The sequence below is a fragment of the Bos grunniens genome, chromosome 23 (genome assembly GCF_055505025.1).
Source record: "Bos grunniens cultivar Pamir isolate PY7600 chromosome 23, Bosgru_T2T1.0, whole genome shotgun sequence".
In the NCBI taxonomy this organism is placed as follows: domain Eukaryota; kingdom Metazoa; phylum Chordata; class Mammalia; order Artiodactyla; family Bovidae; genus Bos; species Bos grunniens.
The window spans coordinates 27,301,713-27,312,676 of NC_141187.1; the positions used below are offsets into that span (position 1 = coordinate 27,301,713).

At 37.8% G+C, this 10,964-nt stretch overlaps 1 pseudogene; it reads left to right on the forward strand.

Moving 5' to 3' along the window:
* LOC147346995 (butyrophilin subfamily 1 member A1-like) overlaps positions 1-9,220 on the forward strand; it is a 31,943-nt pseudogene extending 22,723 nt beyond the window's left edge.
* The last annotated feature ends 1,744 nt before the right edge of the window (positions 9,221-10,964 follow it).

A 10,964-nucleotide genomic window follows, 5' to 3' on the forward strand; every position in this document is an offset into this window, starting at 1 on the left:
ATAGTTAGGAATGCAAAGTAACTATTAGAGGATTTTTCAAAGTTAAAAAGAAATGATTGATTAATAGTCTTTGAAAAAATTGTATATATCAAATTGAATTTCTCTTTTATTGAGAAAAATCACTAATAAAGCCATGTAAGAATCTGTGAAAGAGAAGTAATGCATAAATTCACAGGGAAAAGAGAGAAGAAAAAGGCAGAGAAAATAAGAAAGAAAAGAAAGTAAATATAGAAGTCTGTTAGGAAATAGTGGCCTCCATAGAGAAGGATGAACAATGAGGGAAGAAGGAGAACATGAAAAGAAGAGAAGAAACAAGAGGAAGAGAAAAAGTAGAGGAGAGGAAAAAGAGGAAGAAGAATCAGAGAAAACAATGCCACTCTAGCTCTAAGACTAAGATTTGTCTAAATCTATCTTTATACTTGTTAAAATTAATATTACCAGAAAAAATGAAAGTAAGCCCTGCATAAATGATGTGTGTGTGTGTGTTTCTTGGCTCAGTCATTTTTGACTCTTTGCAACTCCATGGACTGTAGGTAGCCAGGCTACTCTGTCCTTAGGATTATGTGGGCAAGAATGCTGGAGTGTGTTGCCATTTCCTTCTCCAGGGGATCTTACTGACACAGAGATTAAACTGGCATATTCTGCAGCTCCTGCATTGCAGATGGATTCTTTACCACTGAACCACCTGAAGTGAAGTGAAAGTCACTCAGCCGTGTCCAACTTTTTGCAACCCCATGGACTATACAGTCCATGGAATTCTCCAGGCCAGAATACTGGAGTAGGTAGCCTTTCCCTTTTTCAGGGGATCTTCCCAAGCCAGGGATCAAACCCAGGTTCCCTGTTTTGCAAGCAGATTCTTTACCAGCTGAGCCACAAGACACCTGGGAAGCCAATTAATGATACAAGAAATACACACATGGTTAACAAAAACATTTATTTACTTCCTCCCCACTTCTTCCCATTACAGTGGTCTTACTGAATATTCGTTCTCTCCTGAGTGACTACAGTAACCTCCTAAACTTACTACTTGTTTTTCTGCTCAAAGGATAACATTAGGTGCTCAGGAGCATTTGTGTGCTTAGTAAATTAAATTCAGTAAAGGAGAATCTTTGGATAAGTTGAAAGTATCCTTGGGTATCTAATAAACTGCTTAAGAAAAAATAAAATATGATTATGGCAAAAGCAATCCTAACAGAGAAATTCTGAGTTGGGAAAATGGGGAAGAACTTAGGGCTGGAAGTTGAAGAGAGATTTGCCTCAATGCTTTATTGAGATCTAGTTGAAATACAGCAAGTAGTACTTGTGAAAATGTTTAGTTGAATACATTGTAACATATATACACATCCATGAAGCAATAACAACATTTAAAGAAATGAAACTATCTATACCATTAAGTTTTCTCATAACTTTTGTAATGACGCCATCAGGCCTTTTTCTGCCCCATCTTGTTCCTATGTAATCATAAATGTCTTTTTGAATACAGATTATCTCCTATTTTCAAGAATTTTATGAAAATGCACATGTTTATATAATTTTATATTTGGCTGACTTCACTCAGAATACTCATTTTGCAGTTATGCACATTGCTGCATATATCCACAGTCTGCATTTTATTCCCTACTGTTCTGTATTGTCCCATTGTGGGCATATGCAGCAATTTTTTTATCCTTCTCCTGCCAATGAATATTTAAATTTTTTCACATCTTTGGCCTATACAGGAAAGTTGCCGTGAACATTCATTTGCAATGTTTATGTAGAAATTCCATTTTAATTCTTTTTCTTGGAGAGGAAAGTCTGGATCATAATATTATCTTTATTTCTACATTTTGAAGATACCATAACACTGTTTTCCAAAATAGTTGTACAAATTTCTCATGAAAATTTCAGTTATATTCTTTTTTGGGAATGGAATTTAGGAATTTATCTCTTTAATGTAAATAAGAAGTCTCATATGACTACTGCTACAGATACATTTTTGCACTAATGGGTGCCTTCACCATATGCTTCCTCCTCACTTTTTAAGTACTTGTCTTCTGTTGTTGTTGTTTAGTCCTAGGTCCTGTCTGACTCTCTTACAATCCCTGGAGCTTCCAGGCACCTCTGTATATGGGATTCTCCAGGCAACAATACTGGAGTGGGTTGCCATTTCCTTCTCCGGGGAATCTTCCAGACCCAGGCATTGAACCCGAGTCTCCTGCATTGGCAGGCAGATTCTTTACCACTGAGCAACCTGGGAAGCCCCCCTGTGTCCTACATGTGTCTATATCTGCATTTCAGTGTGAAAAAGGATGGCCCGACAACAGACTAATGATTGATATTTGCATCCCCCCAAAATTCCTGCCCCATCTCCTCTTAGGGTTTTACTTCCTAATTTATTTCCTTTTGTACAAAAGGGTGGAGGGATATAAAACAGCCCAGCCTCGGATTGGTGAAATGTCCTTTGGAAATTTATGGCCTCAGTTTTCACAAATATACATCAAGTTATACCACACAGTAAACTATGAAAGAAGTCCTAATTTTGGATCTCCTTCCTTCTTAACATTATGCTTCTGTTTGGAATGAATTCCTTACTTCTTCCTTCTATTTTTTCAAAGGAGAGTGAACAGGAAAAAGGCAAGTACCAAATGTATTCCACTGGGTACACTGTCATTCTCTCATCTATTTCTTATGCCCTTGCCTTCCACTCTTAAAGATCATCTCCTTTAAATGCAAACAAAGACAGTTTTACATGCTTTTATGTCAGTATCTTTCCTTCCAACTTAAGTTACCCATCTTCATTTGCTACTCAATTTACGGCATTATTACCTCTTTAATATTTCCAGTCATTGCAATCAAGGAGACAGAGCCTTTCCATGAATATTGTTGTTGCTCAGTCGCTAAGTCATGTCCAACTTTTCGTGACCCCATGGACTGCAGTGAACCAGGCTTGCCTTTCTTTACTATCTCCTGGAGTTTACTCAAACTCATGTCCATTGAGTCGGTAATGCCATCCAACCATCTCATTCTCTGTCATCCCCTTCTCCTCCTCCCCTCAATGTTTCCCGACATCAGGGTCTTTTTCAGTGAGTTGGCTCTTTGCATCAGGTGGCCAAATTATTGGAGCTTCAGACTCAGCATCAGTTTCCAATGAATATTCAAGGTTGACTTCCTTTAGGATTACTAGTTTGATCTCCTTGTTGTCCAAGGGACTCTCAAATGTCTTCTCCAGCATCACAGTTCAAAAGCATCAATTCTTCAGTGCTCAGCCTTCTTTATGCTCTAACTCTCACATGCATGCATTACTAATGGAAAAATCATAGCTTTGACTATGCAGAACTTTATTAACAAAGTGAAGTCTCTGCTTTAATAATTTCCATGAAAAGAATTTTTTATGAAGATATATGTCAAGTTCGAGCATTTCAAATTCTGACCAGTTTTCATCAAGATAGTCTCATTTGACACAGATCTCTCTTCACTACCACATAACACCTCTTTTCTATTACTTTCTTGTTATTTGATTTAAAGAAATGAGTTCTACCTTACTGGAAGGTATATGAGATTACATTAGTTTCCTTTCTTTTAAAGTGAGGAATTATATCCTAAAAGGCATCTAAATTTAGGAAAGTTACAACTTGGAATACAGATTGATGTTTTAGTCTAGTAAACCAAGGAGAAATCAGAAAAGACCACGTAGTGGATGTAACACTGCCAGAGAGGTTTTCTCCAATAATGTAGGACAAGTAAAAGTGTACCTGGTACATAAAAACTTGAATTCTATAAATTCTAAGGGTCCTCACATGCTGTCTTTTAATAAAATTTCGATTCTGGAAATGAGCTAATCTCTTGAAATGTGCATGAAAATTTAAGGGACTTCAATCAAGTCTGGAATCACATTATAGAAAGAAGATAAAACAAATATATAAAGCACAGCTTTCTAACACTTTGCTCATGTAATCCTAGTATTTTTTCCTCCGTTAACTCATTTTTACCAATTATGTTTCCCCCAAATGCATGAATCAGGCATCAGTATCAATTTTATTCCATTTGTTTTCTGTTTGTTTATAAGAAGTTTGTTTGCTGAGAAATTTTATACTATTATCTAAGTTATTTTGTAAGTAGTGGAGCGAATTTGGTTAGAGTCATATCACTCAATTTTTAAATTTTCTGCAGTAGATAATAAAATCAAAGTGTACAGGCTTTCAAAGTTATTTCGAAAGTCCTATGAATTTGTAACAATTAATTTTATTGAAAATTTGTTCAATGCAAAGAATTAGAAATCATCAGACTTGTAAAAAGTTTGTACCCATACATACATTGATTCACTTTCTCAACAGGTTACAGCATCTTCTAAAAAGACCTTTTCAGAACATATACCTATATTTATCTATGATTACACAAATAATGTTTTTACCTTAAAAACATTTGTTTAATCTGTCATATGTATAGTGTTTGCTGTAAAAATATTTTATTATTTTATTAAATACATATTTATTCTAAATTTTGAATTATGAATTCTATACTTGGAGATTTTCATCTTTTATTTTCTGTTGATTGTCTATGATATTTACACGAATGTGATTTTTTGTTTTTGATTTTCAGATGTACTTCAGATTGAAATTGGTAATTTTTTTCTGATCTTTTTCTTCTGCAGATGTATTACCTATAAATATTTTTTCTTAGTTTCCTTATTTTCCTTTAATACAACCTTAATGTACTATCTTCCAGATGATTATCATAATTTCACTATAGGGTTGGTTCAATGAAGAGGATTGGACTAAGAAGGATAGTGTTTTCTCTATTTAATAGAAGGCTTTTTTTAACTTGGGTTCTTCAACATGTCCTCTGAGATAGAATGCCTATGGTTTTGTTTAAGATTTTATCCCAGGTTTTAAAGGAATGGTTCAAACACCAAACCTGATGAGAGACATGTTTTCTTTTTGATTTACATACTTTGTCTCTTATAAATCTCTTGTTGTTGTCCTTTTATATATATATTACTAATATCACATGTAAACCTGAGACTTGGTCCACTTTTCTTGACCATACTCTGACCATAGTTCAGTTCAGTCGCTTGGTTGTGTCTGATTCTTTGTGACCCCATGGACTGCAGCACGCCTGGCCTCCCCATCCATCACCAACTCCTGGAGCTTACTCAAACTCACGTCCATCAAGTCGGTAAGGGCATCCAACCATCTCATCTTCTGTCATCCCCTTCTCCTACTGCCTTCAATCTTTCCCAACATCAGGATCTTTTCCAGTGAGTCAGTTCCTCACATCAGGTGGCCAAAGTATTGGCATCTCAGCTTCAGCATCAGTCCTTCCAATGAATATTCAGGACTGATTTATTTTAGGATGAACTGGTTGGATCTCCTTGCAGTCCAAGGGACTCTTAAGAGTCTTCTCCAACACCACAGTTCAAAAGTATCAATTCTTTGGCACTCAGCTTTCTTTATAGTTCAACTCTCACATTCATACGTGACTACTGGAAAAACCATAGCTTTGAAACTATACGGACTTTTGTTGGCAAAGTAATGTCTCTGCATTTTAGTATGCTCTCTAGGTTGGTCATAGCTTTTCTTCCAAGGATCAAGCATCTTTTAATTTCATAGCTGCAGTCACCATCAGCAGTGATTTTGGAGCCCCCCAAAATAAAGTCTCCCAATGTTTCCATTGTTTCCCCCATCTATTTGCCATGAAGAGATCGGACCGGATGCCATGATCTTAGTTTTCTGAATGTTGATTTTTAAGCCAGCTTTTTCACTCTCTTTCACTTTCATCAAAAGGCTCTTTTAGTTCTTCTTTGCTTTCTGCCATAAGGGTGGTGTCGTCTGCATATCTGAGGTTACTGATATTTCTGCTAATTGAAATTAGGATTAGGGTTAGGGTTAGGGTTAGCCATCTTGATTCCAGCTTGTGTTCATCCAGCCTGGCATTTCACACGATGTACTCTGCAAAGAAATTAAATACTCTCAGGGTGACGATATACAGCCTTGACATACTCCTTTCCCGATTTGGAACCAGTCTGTTGTTCCATGTCCAGTTCTAACTGTTGCTTCTTGATCTGCATACAAATTCCTCAGGAGGCAGGTAAGGTGGTCTGGTAGTCCCATCTCTTTAAGAATTTTCCACAGTTTGTGGTGATCCACACTGTTAAAGACTTTGGTGTAGTCAGTAAAGCAGAAGTAGATGTTTTCCTGGAACTCTCTTGCTTTTTTGATAATCCAAAAGATGTTGGCAAGTTGATCTCCGGTTCCTCTGCCTTTTCTAAATCCAGCTTGAACATCTGGAAATTCATAGTTCATGTACTGTTGAAGCCTGGCTTAGAGAATTTTGAGCATTATACTCTCAGATGATCCAATGTCTATAAATATTTTTCCTGATTTTGCCTACTTATTTTCTCTTCCCAACCTTAGTTATTATTCAATTTTATTTAAATTCAAACAATAATTCAAGAAATTACTCTTCCTTTGGATATTTTATATTGCATTTTTTGCTCAAGTAAACTTCAATGACAATTTATTTCTACAGTCTAAGGCTATTTTATGAGGTATTCCTACAATATTTTTTTAGTACCCCACTGTGTGAACTGTTTACATTATCACAACCCTATGGATCAGATAGTTCTCTTCAAATTGAAGTGAATTTTTCATTTAGAATAGAGTTTAGAGATTCCTCTGATTATTTTAAAAATATGCATTACTTGACAAATATGCAGACAAAACTGTTTGCAGATGTATGGCTTTAATTGCATCTTCCTTATACTGTTAAGAAATCCTGTCATATATATGCCTGTTTGTGTGTTTTCTCTCAGATAGGAGGATGGTTCAGTTCACACATGGTGGGTAAACAGGCAATGAGATCCAACCAGTCCATCCTAAAGAATATTAGTCCTGAACATTCATTGGAAGGACTGATGTTGAAGCTGAAACTCCAATACTTTGGCTACCTGATGCAAAGAGCTGACTCATTTGAAAAGACACTGATGCTGGGAAAGATTGAAGGTGAAAGGAGAAGAGGATGACAGAGGATTAGATGGTTGGATGGCATCACTGACTCAATGGACATGAGTTTGAAAACTCCAGAAGCTGGTGATGGCCAGAGAGGCCTGGTGTGCTGTGATCCAGGGTGTCGCAAAGACTCGGACACAACTGAGCGACTAAACTGAACTGAACTGAACTGAACTGAAATGGTTATCTCTCAGAAAGTTTCATCCTTTCTTCTCTCTTGGGTCCTGTCTCTATAGCAATAGGATAAGATATGGGAATAAACATTAAAATGTCTACAGTCAGCAAAGAAGCATTTATTTTTCTGTCTCTGTGCTGTTCTGTACTTATTCACTCAGTCATGTCTGACTCTTTGTTTTCCTCATGGACTGTAGCCCCCCAGGTTTCTCTGCCCATGGGGATTCTCCAGGTAAGCATACTGGAGTGGGCTGCCATGCCCTCCTCCAGGGGATCTTCCCAACCCAGGGATCAAACCCAGGTTTCCCACATTGCAGGCGGATTCTTTACTGTCTGAGCCATCAGGGAAGCCCATAAATCTGTAATTTTGATGAATTATCTCTGAAATGTAAATGAGGAGTTATTCAGCATATTCTTCCCCTTCTCCTTCCTGTCTTGTCTTTATTTCATGCTGTCTCTGTGATGCTCCAACTCTGTCCCTATCACCTTTTGTTTCTTCTATAATTCTGTCTTACACTTACATGATACTAATTTTTATTATCACATCTGAAAGAAAATGGAATATAAAGGTGATGCACGATAGAAAGAGGAAGTCCAAGGAATTCAAAAGAATGGGACAAAGACAGGAAGGGATGAAAATGACAAGAGAAAAACAGTAAAGGAAAAAGGTAAAGGATTTCCTATTTGTTCTTTTCCAGGCTGGAGGAATGCACCATTATATCCTGGTGAGTGATATGGACTCTGATGAAGAACATCCTACTATCAAAGATATTTAAATGAACACCTACAGTATACAAAATAGTATACTGAAAATTAAAGAAACTCCAAAGTATGCGTAGGATGAATTCCATAGATTACTCATTAACAGATATTAATGTGTTTGAAACATTAAATTTTAACAGTTTCTTTTGTTTGTTTGTCTTTAATTGAATATTACATTGTGTCCTGAGCATATGTAAAGTGGTTTTCATCAGTTAAATGATGTGGAAACTGACTTGAAAAATAAATTATTTGTTCAGACATGCCGTGTTCCTTATTTCCTCTCTAACACTATAAGTAGATTCTAGATATTTATCCTGCAAGAATGTCTACCCCTCTGAGTGGGCTAGGGATGGATCAGGTCTCAAGTAAGACATAATTTATTGGATTGTAAACTGAAGTTCAAGTTATTAAAAAGTATTTCTTTGGTTGTTATTATTCTTTAATTAATCCTAGGTAGTTTAAACTCATTGTATTTTGGACAGACAGGCAGCTGTGTTTTTCATATGGTAGGTTCTCATGTTCACTTGTTCCTTATAGATTGGAAGAAAGAATTCAAATCTAGTGAGTATGTGATGATCCATGAGGGACCTTGCTCTTTGTGGGACAGTCTGGAGGAATGTTGAGTGGAAGTGAGCTGGATCTACCCAGAGTCAGAGGAGTCCTCACAGAATGAGAACCCTCTGGCCTAGGTCTACTGAGACCCTTCCCAGAAACATGATGTTCCACTTGTCTTTGCAGCAAATGTGACCCTGGATGCAGCCACTGCGCATCTTGTTCTTCTCCTATCTGAAGAAGGGAAATGAGTTACCTGGCAAAACAAGCATAAAGATCTTCCCAGCTCCACACAGAGATTTGACACTGTTTCCTGTGCACTGGGTCAACTGAGCACCATCTCAGGGAGGCATTTCTGGGAGGTGCAGGTTGGGAACACCTGTTCCTGGGATGTGGGAGTTTGTAGTGATAATGTAAGAAGGAAGGGAAGGGTCCCAATGTCCCCACAGAATGGTTTCTGGGTCATCAGGTTCTACCAGGGGGCGTACTGTGCCCTCACCGCCCCAGAAACCCCTCTTACTGTAAGAGGGAAACCCCTTAGTGTGGGGGTATACCTGGATTATGAGACTGGGGATATGTCTTTCTATGACACGTCAGATAGATTTCACACTTTCACCCTTCACCAGAACACATTCTATGTTGTCCTAAAATCTCTTTTTAGATGTTGGTCCTCTGGCCACCTAACCATCTGTCCAGGTGAAGGAAAATAGACTGATGCTGTATTTCATGGGCCTACCTTTTCATGAATAATGTTTACTTTGGACTTCAGTGGTGTTCACAATTTTCCCCCAAAGACATACAAGTAGATTTTTTTCTTCCTCCTTACTGGCTAATTCTCAAAATAAAGCTCTGGAACACAGATTGATGACCGCCTCACATATCAATGCTTCCTTCATCATTAGTTATCAAATTACTGTAGATCTGTGAACATTTATAACACAACATGAATTATATACGGTCCTATACATTTTCCTATTTTTCTTTTCATAATCAATCCTCTCAAAATAGTTATCCAAATATTCCAGTTCTATTTCCCTGTTTCTTATTGCTATCTCAATATACCCTATGTTATGAGCTAACCTCCAATATTCATGATATGAGCTTATTTGGAAGTAGAGTCATTCAGAGGTAATCAGTAAAGATAAGGTCATACTGGAGTAGGGTGGGTCCTTAATCCAATGTGCTGGATGTCCTTATAAAAAAGGAAATTTAGACACAGACATGTACATAGGGGTGCTTCCCAGGTGGCACTTGTGGTAAAGAATCTGCCTGCCAATACAGGAGATGTGGGTTTGATCCCTGGGTTGGGAAGATCCCTTGGAGGAGGGCATGGCAACCCACTCTAGTATTCTTGCCTGGAGAATTCCATGGACAGAGGAGCCTTAGGTCTATAGTCCATAGGGTAGCAAAGAGTTGGACACAACTGAAGCGACTTAGCACACATGTGTACATAGAGAAAGCATCATGTCATCATGTCAGGCTTGGAGTTTTATTGTCATAATCTAAGACTGCTGGCAAATCACCAGAAGCAAGTAGAACTTCTTGGAAGAGATCCTTTCCTAGCACCTTCAGAGCAAGTATGGCCCTTGCAACACCTTGAGCTTGAACTTCTGGCCTCTTCAATCGTGAGACAACAAAGTTTTGTTTTTTAAGCCACTTAGTTTGTTCTCTTTGTTACAACAGCCATAACAAATGAATACACTTGATATTCATTACAAGAATTTCATTGAACTTTTAGGGTTGCAAAGAATCTGACATGACTGATGTGACTTAGCATGTACATGTGTCAATGCAAGAGATGAAGGTTTGATCCTTGAGTTGGGAAGACTCCCTGGAGAAGTAAATGACAACCCACTCCATTATTCTTGTGGAGATAATCCCATGGACAGAGGAGCCTGGTGGACTATAGTCCATGGGACTGCAAAGAGTCAGACACAAATGAAGGATTAAGCACAGATATGAGCTAAGTGAAAAGACTCTTGCTTGCACAGGGGAAATATCAAAATTAATATACTTAACAAAACAGAAGTAAAAGTATAACTGGTGCAACCAATTAAAGACTAGACAAATACTTTTGAGAGGGTGGAAGGGAGAAAGTGTGGAGAAAAGTCAGAAGGAATGAAGATCCTTATAAGATGGGCTTGTTCTTCAATCACTAAGTTGTGACCAACTCTTTTGCAACCCCGTGGACTGTAGCCTGCCAGGCTCCTCTGTCCATGGGATTTCCCATGGTAAGAATACTGGAGTGGGTTGCCATTCCCTTCTCCAAGGGAACTTCCTGACCCAGGGATAGAACCCGTGTCTTCTGCTTTGTGCAGATGGATTCTTTACCACTGAACCCCCAGTGAAGCCCTATAAGATGAGCAATTGCCAGCAATACTGGTAAAAGCTGATATAATTTCTATTGGATAATGCCCTTTTATGTTTGTAGATTGTACTGTAAGTAAATAAGCCTAAGACCTAAGTACCTGTATTAAAAAACATTTCTGA